The sequence below is a fragment of the Schistocerca nitens genome, chromosome 6 (assembly GCF_023898315.1).
Source record: "Schistocerca nitens isolate TAMUIC-IGC-003100 chromosome 6, iqSchNite1.1, whole genome shotgun sequence".
Classification (NCBI taxonomy): Eukaryota; Metazoa; Arthropoda; class Insecta; order Orthoptera; family Acrididae; genus Schistocerca; species Schistocerca nitens.
The window spans coordinates 16,961,390-16,973,407 of NC_064619.1; the positions used below are offsets into that span (position 1 = coordinate 16,961,390).

The 12,018-nt window shown below is 45.3% G+C and overlaps 1 protein-coding gene across 2 annotated transcripts in view; it reads right to left on the minus strand.

Moving 5' to 3' along the window:
- Positions 1-9,903, minus strand: part of LOC126263044 (uncharacterized) — a 483,472-nt gene extending 473,569 nt beyond the window's left edge. For both annotated transcript variants that reach the window (XM_049960018.1, XM_049960017.1), the window contains exon 1: positions 9,767-9,903. The gene's annotated coding sequence lies outside the window, so the exon portion shown is untranslated. The remainder of the gene's footprint in view (positions 1-9,766) is intronic.
- Positions 9,904-12,018: the final 2,115 nt, after the last annotated feature.

A 12,018-nucleotide genomic window follows, 5' to 3' on the forward strand; every position in this document is an offset into this window, starting at 1 on the left:
AAACTTCCGACACTATCTACTAGGTCATTTATATATATTGTGAAAAGCAATGGTCCCATAACACGCCATAGGTTACTTTAACGTCTGTAGATGTCTCTCCATTGATAACAACATGCTGTGTTCTGTTTGCTAAAAACTCTTCAATCCAGCCACACAGCTGGTCTGATATTGCGTAGGCTCTTACTTTGTTTATCACGCGACAGTGCGGAACTGTATCGAACGCCTTCCGGAAGTCAAGGAAAATGGCATCTACCTTGGAGCCCGTATCTAATATTTTCTGGGTCTCATGAACTAATAAAGCGAGTTGGGTCTCAGACGATCGCACTAAAGGGGACAGCTACCCCACTCAGCCTCATCTCCCGCTGTGTGCACCCGTAATGTACAACCTACATCAGTATGGCCGCAAGGAAATTCTAACTCTACTCCTCCCGAATACGAGTCCCATATCGTCACCATGGAAAAACTAGTAGAAGCCGACCTCGGGGAAGATCAGTTTGGATTCGGTAGAAATATTGGAACACGTGAGGCAATACTGACCCTACGACTTATCTTGGAAGCTAGATTAAGGAAAGGCAAACCTACGTTTCTAGCATTTGTAGACTTAGAGAAAGCTTTTGACAATGGTGACTGGATTACTCTGTTCCAAATTCTGAAGGTGGCAGGGGTACAATACAGGGAGCGAAAGGCTATTTACAATTTGTACAGAAACCAGACGGCAGTTATAAGAATCGAGGGACATGAAAGGGAAGCTGTTTTTGGGAAGGGAGTGAGACAGGGTTGTAGCCTATCCCCGATGTTATTCGATCTGTATATTGAGCAAGCAGTGAAGGAAACAAAAGAAAAATCTGGAGTAGGTATTAAAATCCTTGGAGAAGAAATAAAGAGCTTGAGGTTCGCCGATGACATTGTAATTCTGTCAGAGACAGCAAAGGACTTGGAAGAGCTGCTGAACGGAATGGACAGTGTCTTGAAAGGAGGATAAGAGATAAACATGAACAAAATCAAAACGAGGATAATGGAATGTAGTCGAATTAAATCGGGCGATGCTGATGGAATTAGATTAGGAAATGAGACACTTAAAGTAGTAAAAGAGTTTTGCTATTTGGGGAGCGAAATAACTGATGATGGTCGAAGTAGAGAGGATATAAAATGTAGACTGGCAATGGCAAGGAAAGCGTTTGTGAAGAAGAGAAATTTGTTAACATCGAGTATAGATTTAAGTGTCAGGAAGTCATTTCTGAAAGTATTTGTACGGAGTGTAGCCATGTATGAAAGTGAAACATGGACGATAAATAGTTTCGACAAGAACGTGGTGCTACAGAAGAATGCTGAAGATTAGATGGGTAGACCACATAACTAATGAGGAGGTATTTAATAGAATTGGGGAGAAGAGGAGTTTGTGGCACAACTTGACTAGAAGAAGGGATCGCTAGGTAGGACATGTCCTGAGGCATCCAAGGATCTCCAATTTAGCATTGGAGGGCAGCGTGGGGGGTAAAAATCGTAGAGGGAGACCACGAGATGAATACACCAAGCAGATTCACAAGGATGTAGGCTGCAGTAGGTACTGGGAGATGAAGAAGCTTGCAGAGGATAGAGTAGCATGGAGAGCTTCATCAAACCAGTCTCAGGACTGAAGACCACAACAACAACATCGTCATCATTTGCCCCTTCGATCTGTACAGATTCGGGACTGAAGCCCGGCCTTTGACGCGTATTCTGGCCAAAAGGACCGTATCTCTCGCCCTGCCACCCAAGTGCAAAGGCAGCAGTGAGAGCATACGTGTGTTCGCGGGGGCCGTATAGAGAGCGGAGAGGGAATTGGCCCGGGTGTTCGCCAGGGCGGCGGCGGCGCGTGAGCGTAGCGTGACCGTCACACGCGCGCCTCCTCCGCCGGAAGGGCATTGTTGCCGCCACTACCGCCTCGCCCGTGTGCTGCCCTGTCTGCTGCAGCGCGCAGCTACACTGCCGCAGGTTGCAACTCTGTGGCACTGCTGCCACCGAGGAACACTGCCAGCAACACGGCCTATCGCGTAATACGGAGGAAGGCCGCATTCGATTCAACACGAATGGAGCGTATACACTACTGGCCATTAAAATTGCTACACCACGAAGATGACGTGCTATAGACGCGAAATTTAACCGACAGCAAGAAGATGCTGTGGTATGCAAATGATTAGCTTTTCAGAGCATTCACACAAGGCTGGCGACACCTTCAACGCGCTGACATGAGGAAAGTTTCCAACCGATTTCTCATACACAAACAGCAGTTGACCGGCGTTGCCTGGTGACACGCTGTTCTGATGCCTCGTGTAAGGAGGAGAAATGCGTACCATCACGTTTCCGACTTTGATAAAGGTCGGATTGTAGCCTATCGCGATTGCGGTTTATCGTTTCGCGACATTGCTGCTCGCGTTGGTCGAGATCCAATGACTGTTAGCGGAATATGGAATCGGTGGGTTCAGGAGGGTAATACGGAACGCAGTGCTGGATCCCAACGGCCTCGTATCACAGTCGAGACGACAGGCATCTTATCCGCACGGCTGTAACGGATCGTGCAGCCACGTCTCGATCCCCGAGTCAACAGATGGCGACGTTAGCAAGACAACAACCATTTGCACGAACAGTTCGACGTTTGCAGCAGCATGGACTATCAGCTCGCAGACCGTGGCTGCGGTTACCCTTGACGCTGCATCACAGACATGAGCGCCCGCGATGGTGTACTCGACGACGAACCTGGGTGCACGAATGGCAAAACGTCACTTTTTCGGATGAATCCAAGTTCTGTTTACAGCATCATGATGGTCGCATCCGTGTTTGGCAACATCGCCGTGAACGAACATTGGAAGCGTGTATTCGTCATCGCCATACTGGCGTAACACCCGGCGTGGTGCTATGGGGTGCCATTGGTTACACTTCTCGCTCACATCTTGTTCGCTTTGACGGCACTTCGAACAGTGGACGTTACATTTCAGATGTGTTACGACCCGTGGCTCTACCCTTCATTCGATCCCGCCGAAACCCTACATTTCAGCAGGATAATGCACGACCGCATGTTACAGGTCCTGTACGGGCCTTTCTGGATACAGAAAATGTTCGACTGCTGCCCTGGCTAGCGCATTCTCCAGATCTCTCAGCAATTGAAATCGTCTGGTCAATGTGGTATCGTCTTGAAGCTGCATGGACAGCTGTACCTGTACACGCCGTGCAACCTCTGTTTGACTCAATGCCCAGGCGTAAAAAGGCCATTATTACGGCCAGAGATGGTTGTTCTGGGTACTGATTTCTCAGGATCTATGCACCCAAACTGCGTGAAAATGTAATCACATGTGAGTTCTAGTATAGTTGTAAGTAGGCTGTTTAGGTTTTTTTATTGGTAACGCCACGTAGCGCTCTGTATGAAAATCACTGGCTGTGCTGTGTGCAGTCTGTGGCTAGTTTGCATTGTTGTCTGCCATTGTAGTGTTGGGCAGCTGGATGTTAACAGCGCGTAGCGTTGCGCAGTTGGAGGTGAGCCGCCAGCAGTGGTGGATGTGGGGAGAGAAATGGCGGAGTTTTGAAATTTGTAAGACTGGATGTCATGAACTGCTATATATATTATGACTTTTGAACACTAGTAAGGTAAATACATTGTTTGTTCTCTATCAAAATATTTCATTTGCTAACTACGCCTATCAGTAGTTAGTGCCTTCAGTAGTTTGAATCTTTTATTTAGCTGGCAGTAGTGGCGCTCGCTGTATTGCAGTAGTTCGAGTAACAAAGATTTTTGGTGAGGTAAGTGATTTGTGAAAGGTATCTGTTAATGTTAGTCAGGGCCATTCTTTTGTAGGGATTTTTGAAAGTCAGATTGCGTTGCGCTAAAAATATTGTGTGTCAGTTTGAACACAGTCATGTATAATATTTCTAGGGGGACATTTCATAATATATTTGTCCAATTTATACCCGTTTATCATCTGCGTTTCTTCTTGGTGTAGCAATTTTAATGGGCCGTAGTGTACCTTCCGTACACACCAAGCAAGCTTCGACTAAGATTTCAGCTGTGTGCCTGTACACTTTTGTACACGTATTGGATCTGTAGCGAAAATTTTATGCTGTGTATGGACCATACACCGACCTGGTGAAATGTAAGACAGGGCCTTAACGGCCTAATCTAGTCATCAATAAACAAATAAATAAAATCAGTAATAAAAAAATTATACTCATGATATCAGCAGCAGTTCATAGGAACAAGAGATCAGGGATGCCTAACCAGCCAATTAGATAAGCTCCGGTCTCGTAAACTGACGCGGCCGGGAGAGCGCGCTGCTGACCATATGCCCCTCCATATCCGCATCCAATTACGCCTGTGACTGAGGAAGACATGGCGGCCGGTCGGTGCCGTTGGGCCTTCGTGCTCTATACGGGAGGAGTTTAGTTATTTTTAATACAGAGACGTGCGTTAACGCGCGGGTTTCGGACACGACGTGGCGAGCCTGACCCGGATCGGATCCGTTTCGTGCATTATCGAGGAGGGCTGGCCAGCCTGCATGTGGTGTTTAGAGGGTTTCCCACATACCACTAGGCAAATACTGGACTGATACCTACGTTCTGCCTCGAATACACGCTACGCAAACATTTAGAAATCGTTCTCGCTCACTCCAGACGCAGTCAGGTGGCGTACACAGAGTCCGTCCTGGGACGGGAGAGGGGTGAGCGGTTGAATAAGAAACTGATGACCACAAATGTTTAGTCTCTCCAAACCCTTCGTCATCAGCAGCAGCCTCAGAAAGGATATCTAAATATCAACTATAGATGATATGAAATTTTCTAGAATAAATCTTGCACTCTGCAATTCTGAAGCTTTCCAACAGATTAAAGCTCCATGCCGGACCGTTTCACAAACAGCGCACGCAACGCTGCAGAGTGCAATATAGAAGTAGAAGATTCACTCTAAAAACAACACTTAGCCACTTCCCTGCAAATTACTTTTCTAGCTGTGCTAGAATGGCAAAGGAGGCGGGAGAGTGTCTGTGAAGTCTGGTAAGTAGGCTACCAGCGAGATACTTATGTACCTGAGGCTATGGCGGCGGCTGGTTAGTCATACCTGGATAGATCAGTACGCCGGCACGGTAGCTCAGCGTGTTCGGTCAGAGGGTTAGCTACTCTCTCTAACAAAAAACTGAGTGAACAGATGAATGATGAACCTAGACGGCTGTCATCGGACGTCCGCCACAAACAAATTCAACGAACAATATAGAACAAAATGAGATCAACAAAAAAAAAGTCGTCAAAAGAATTGTTCGCGAAACGCAAGGTTCCGGGTTCGACTCCCTGCTCGGCGAACAATTTTGATCTTGATATTGCTACTGAAGCGTTTGCTTGTTTAGTCTATTCAACAGAGAGACGATTAGAGCACTTACTATCTTAGGCGAAACTGATTAAAATATTTAAAATATATACAAAGCGATTAAAATAGAAAGTTCCTCTCTCTCCGTGTTACCCATATTGACACATAGCCATCATTAAGCACACGAAACAACTAGCTGCTAAAATAATCTTTGTCTTAGAATACAGTGTTTAACTACGAATAATCAAGCAGAATAAACTGGTACAATTGTAAAATGTAGCTGGCCAATAACTGAATCTCCTATATGACGTTTTATGTAGTACTTCAGAGTTGGTACAGCATTTTAAAACATGAACTAAGTTCGTCTCATCGTCACAAAATTTGGGACACAGCCATTTTATCGGCTAGGTTAAAAAGCAGTCAACGGTAATTTATACAGTACAGGAAAATTAAAATGATGAGTGGAAATTACTAACGTATTGTAGCCTCCGGGTTTTTGAGAAAAAAAAAACAAGGAAAGAAAGTGCGTAAACAAAGCACTACAATGATCAACGTCACATCTTTTATTCATGGTAATTATTCCGTTTCTCAAAACAAAGCTGTTTATTTCCTGGGAACTGTAGTTGAAGGAAAATTCCCAAGAATCAGGACCGCATGTTACTCTCACGTGCTAATTCAAGGCATACTTTATGTGCCTTCTTATGTATGAAAACGCGACTGCGATTCCGTAGTAACTCAAAATCTTGCTCTGTTTTCCCCGATACCTTCGTAGCCGGCCGGTGTGGCCGACCGGTTCTAGGCGCTACAGTCTGGAACCGCGCGATCGCTACGGTCGCAGGTTCGAATCCTGTCTCGGGCATGGATGTGTGTGATGTCCTTAGGTCAGTTAGGTTTAAGTAGTTCTAAGTTCTAGGGGACTAATGACCTCAGAAGTTAAGTCCCATAGTGCTCAGAGCCATTTGATTTGATACCTTCGTGGCCGATGTAAACGCGGTGGCCTCTAATCCAGGATTACTTAAATATAATTCTTCTTGTGCATGAAAATTTTGTCACCGGAATTTGGCGCGGAAAGCGAATTAGATGTGTCGTGATGTACCGTGAGCAGGTGCATCAATAACGTGATCCCCGGTTATTGGCGCACAAGCTCACGACACATCTACTTCGCTTTGCACGACAAATTCCGGTGACAAATATCTCCACAGTATCATATGGAATCAGGGCGTTGAGTTGTTGATTTGTCTGTCGAACGGATGCACTGAGCTCTGCTGTTACTTTGATGTTACTTGAGACAAACAGCCATTTGCATTTCACACTTCCACCGTACTCGACAACATTACACAATTAGCGATACATAACACCGATCACTTTCACCCATATATCCATTATGTACAGCTACACACAGAAGACATCATCGACAGGAAGTAAGGTAATCGCAAACCACTCGCACTAAATCCTCACCTGAAGAACAGCAACAGCAGCACGTGTTTATTCACACTGTCACTTCCCTGATTTATCAGACAGATTTACTGCATGTACGTACATTACAAGGAACGGCATTGAGTCTCTTACGCCCTAGCACGAAGCACGGAGATGTAATAGTCACTTCCCGCCACAATGTGGGCAAATACATTCAAATAACCAAATTTGTTGACTTACAGCAAAATTAGCATTGCTACACTCTCCATGTGGAAATATACCTATATTTGTCTATTTTTTCCCCGTCTCACTTTTTTGTAGTAAAAATCGGCAAGTGGCGAAATGCATTCCAGAATTCTGCAGATTGCAGAAATATAGCGCTGAGACAATCTTCTCCTTTAATAACACGTATTTCGCTTTTCGTTGTTTGCACTGTAGGTCGCATGTGATCCGTGAGGAATTTTTCCTTGGCGCACTCTGCACGATGGAAGACGGGGCTGGGAGAAACAGCTCAAAAGCATGTGGCCTGGTTTATCACCGCCTCCTCTGGAGTTCAAGGCGATTTCGGCGGCAACCGAAGCGTATAGCGGCGCTCCTCGGAGCCGGTGCTTGTGCAACATGCCCGACGAGCAGAAGGCAGTTCACCCGCAGAGTCCAGGAAGAGAAGCCAGGTACCAGTCCAAACACACCGAAAAGCAGAACGCGGATGCCCCCGGTAGTCTGCGCGACAGACTATCAATCCTAAGAGCCCGGGTTCGATTCCCGGCTGGGTCGGAGGTTTTCTCCGCTCAGGGACTGGGGGTGTTGTGTTGTCGTAATCATCATCATTTCATTCCCATCGACGCGGAAGTCGTCGAAGTGGCGTCAAATCGAAAGACTTGCACCAGGCGAGCGGTCTACCCGACGGGAGGCCCTCGTCACACGACATTATTATTATCATCATCGCGTTAGTCAGCGACTTTTTCCAAATACTCAGGAATATGTCAGGTTAAAAATTCAGAGAGTGGCATTTAAAATCTGACTCAGGTGTAGTATGGAGAAAATACGATGTCAAGCATGGTGTCATATCATAAATGGAATTAGTGACCATCACAAGAGCTCTTCATGAACACTGCTTATGCACATATCGTATTTAATGATTTACCATAAACACAATTTTTTTAATACAATGGAGACGGTATTCAGGTGAGAGCCTATCGCAATCCGGAGGCAGCGGTCACTGATATCACAACCCTGCATTGTCCATTGTCAGCGCAACTGGCACGAAGCGTGTAATTCATAATATGTCATTACAGGACGTAAAAATATGTAATAATAAAATAACTTCTATGTATTCAAAGTCTCACTTATTCAAATGATTTGACGCAGCTAAATATTTTGACAGATGGCAATTTAACACCCATCGTGATGTATGAACATTGATATTTCTGGGCGCAAAAACACATAACGGGTACTTTAAAAACTCGTCAAATTAGTAGTTTGATATCTGAATTTACCTCTACGCCTCAGACAGGTACGTATGCTTTGCGCTAATGAAAAAAACCAACATTTTCGGTTACATCAGTGTATATGGAACAAAGCATCTCCATAGGGTGACACCTTTTACTTGACATTACAGACTTATTTATTTTACTCGAAACTACTCTCAACTCCAGGAAAATCCTGGAAAGTGTTTAGGCATAACCGAACGCACACATCTTAACAGTTGAAGTATGTCCTCGTTGAAATACGTAATGTTCGAGAGTGCAACATTACTAGGGTGACCAGATGCAGTTGTTTAAAAAGGAGGACAAACAGCTTCAAAGAGGAGAACAAAGGAAGAAAAAAGAGGACGCATCACACGGGTCAACTGCAGATGAGGATGCTATCCGTCAGCTTTGGACAAATCACGTGACTGCCGGGAATTCCCGGTAAAACTAGTAGTTAATTGTTAGTGGTGGTCAGGTGGTGGTTAACTGAGAAATATAAAAAAAAAATTAAAAACATTGATTGTGGTGACAGTGTAGCGTCAGTTGCTTTGTTATGTCAACAACACGGAATTATTTACAAAGCGAAAAACGTAAGACCATTCACCTCCCTTCATTCGACGCACCGCTACCAACATCTACAATTCAAGAAGCAGCTGACGACATGTAAGCTGTACTTTAACCTTCCGAATACAAATAAACTGAATGACTATGAAACAATGAAATAAAACCATGACAGTTAATCTGTCGAGTTATTTCTTACCCTTATTGGCCACAGAGTTCGTTCCAGCTCCACATATCTTACATTCCACTTCAAATTCATTTCCCCCTTTCGTGAAAGCCGGATATTTGCAGGAAAGGGCATCAGAAAATATACACTTTCGTTTATGCATAGCCAAATATTTTACGTAAGTCACTCGGTTAAAAATTACACTCACAAATCATACTTGCACTACAGGAAGCCAAGCCAATACAAAGCAAAGATACGAAACGAAAATTTTAAATAATCGATATTTGCATTCGCTTATAGGTCGATCAACGATGACATCGACGATCTTGGTGCCACATACTAACACCGCCTAGTGTGTGTTTATCACGAAGGCTGTGCCAGTAGTTAAAGTAAGAAAAGAGTAATAGAACGGGACGAATAGTGAATTTAACTGTATTACGCTCAACTTTGCGAAAAAGCCGGATACTGTAAAAAGCCGCCCGGACCCCGAACAAAGAGCTAAAAAGGAGGACATGTCCAGATTAATCCGGACGTCTGGTCACCCTAAACAATACTTGTTTCGGTGTAACATAACGTGCATTTTGATGTCTTTTATTAACACTATTTCTGCAACGTATCGTTCTTCCCTGTGTTAGTGATGGCTCAACAAGGAGGGGATGATGTGGAGACGTCTCGACTTGTAAACCACAGACAGGAATCCTCTGACGCTACATGAAGGCTGAGCAGACGTCTCAAGACACTCCGTGGTCGCAACACCGTCTCAACAATTGAACAACGCAGCACCGGCCAAGAGCACGGCGCAAACTGCGCGGGGCTGTCGGTACGTACCTAGCGGCGGGGATAAGCGAAGAGACGCGTTGCTCCTCCGGTGCGGTCCTCCGCCAGGACGCGAGTCGTACACAACACACACACTCTGGCGCTTGCCGCACGCCGCGGACTTCGCCTGCACTCCACGGACGCCGAAGAGCGACTGGCGCTCCGCGCACGCCGCCCGCCGGCGCTCGGCCTCCGCCGTGACGTCACGGCCAATGGCAGCGTGCCGCGGGCGAAAGTGTTATGTCACATTGTTGCGGGCGCGTCCCGGCGGAGCTCGCGACCGTCGACGTAAACACACGACACCGCCGGTCCATTTCAGAGTTCAATACTCGGCTTACAGCTCCCAACGACAATATCACGTGTCCTGAGGAATCAGCCAGACGACGGATTATCGATGGATTCGGAGATACCACGAGAGACATTTGTGGTTTTCTGTGTGCACAAGAAACAGTGATAGCTATCAGTATTTGCTACTCTCTGCGCACCTATTTTTTCCAAATATGTTTCAGGAAACAGTCTAGTCATATGCAACTAGCAAGGTGGCACAATGATTAGCACACTGGACTAGGCAGGATGACGTTTCTAATCACCGCCGGCCGCTGTCGCCAAGCGGTTCTAGGCGCCTCAGTCTGGAACCGAGCGACCGCTACGGTCGCAGGTTCGAATCCTGCCTCGGGTATGGATGTGTGTCATGTCCTTAGGTTAGTTAGGTTTAAGTAGTTCTAAGTTGTAGGGGACTGATGACCTCAGATGTTAAGTCCCATGGTGCTCAGAGCCCATTTGAACCATTTTTTTTTTTTTGTCTAATCACCGCCGGCTATTCAGATTAAGGTTTTCCGCGATTTCCCTTAATCGCTCAAGGCAAATGCTGGGATGGATCCTTTCAAAGGGCATGGCTGATTTACTTCCCCGTCTTCGCCTAACCCTGGGTTATTCTCTATCTCTAATGACCTCATTCTCGACGGTACGTTACAGTCCAGTCTTCCCTCCTTCCTTCTAGCCGTAAATGTAACAGATTTATCTTATGGCAAGCTTGTGTGCCTTAAAACCAGCTCCTGTACCGAGCACTCACGATATCAAATTGCTACGCAGCTGGATCCGACTTCTGTTGCGTGTATTAAAGTCTCTGTTATGTGTATTTGTTGTACTGGAAAAACGCTACGAACTTCTGAACTACGGTAACCTAGTACTAAGATCTACTTCTAGGAGAAATAATTCTATTTCGAAATATACTGCTGATTGTGTGTCATCTAATAGCACCGCCTAGTGACGCCTTAGGCAGCGATTATTAATTAACCCAATGTTCCACAGAAATATAGCGAAGTAGAATATGTTCCACAGAAATATAGTTACGTAGAATGTCTTAGCGTACCGGTATGTCATACATGCTCCCTTGACACAAAGGCTGACACACTCTTCTGGAGTGTTCTCGACTCGGAGGAAATCGGTTCGTGTCCTGGCGTTGGAATATTCGCCACCAAAATTTGATCACCGACGGGTACGGAGAAGATGCCGTTTGGTTCACAACGGCCACATCTTTCGTCCGTGTCCTAAGTCAATTTTGAAACTTTTATGATTTGTATCCAACACACATAAACACGAATAAATAAAGAGCGTACATTTGGTCTTCAGGAAAGTTGTGGATAATCATATTTCACACTGCAAATTAAATCTCAGGCAAGTTAAGGGGGTTTGACTTCGCAATATCGTCGAAGAATTTCCACAGCACCGAATGGAACTAAGTGTCGACTTTAAGACTGCAGGTGTTAGCTAATATGCAGTGTGAATTCATCTCCACTCAGTAAGCTTGGGAGTCCAATTAGTCGCCGTGGTCCCGACTGACTCGTTTGTGAAGACGGCCTGAATTTCTAGGCGACTCTATCATCTATATCTACATGATTATTTTGCAATTTCCACTTAATTTCCTGGCAGAGGATTCTACGAACCACCGTCAGACTATTTCTCTGCCTTTCCATTCTAACACCGCGTGGGAGAAATGAACGCTTAAATATATTGTTCGTAATTGTAAGACATTTCCAGGGGCAGATGTGGACTCTGACCACAATCTATTGGTTATGAACTGTAGATTAAAACTGAAGAAAGTGCAAAAAGGTGGGAATTTAAGGAGATGGGACCTGGATAAACTAAAAGAACCAGAGGTTGTACAGAGTTTCAGGGAGAGCATAAGGGGACAATTGACAGGAATGGGGGAAAGAAATACAGTAGAAGAAGAATGGGTAGCTTTGAGGGATGAAATAGTGAAG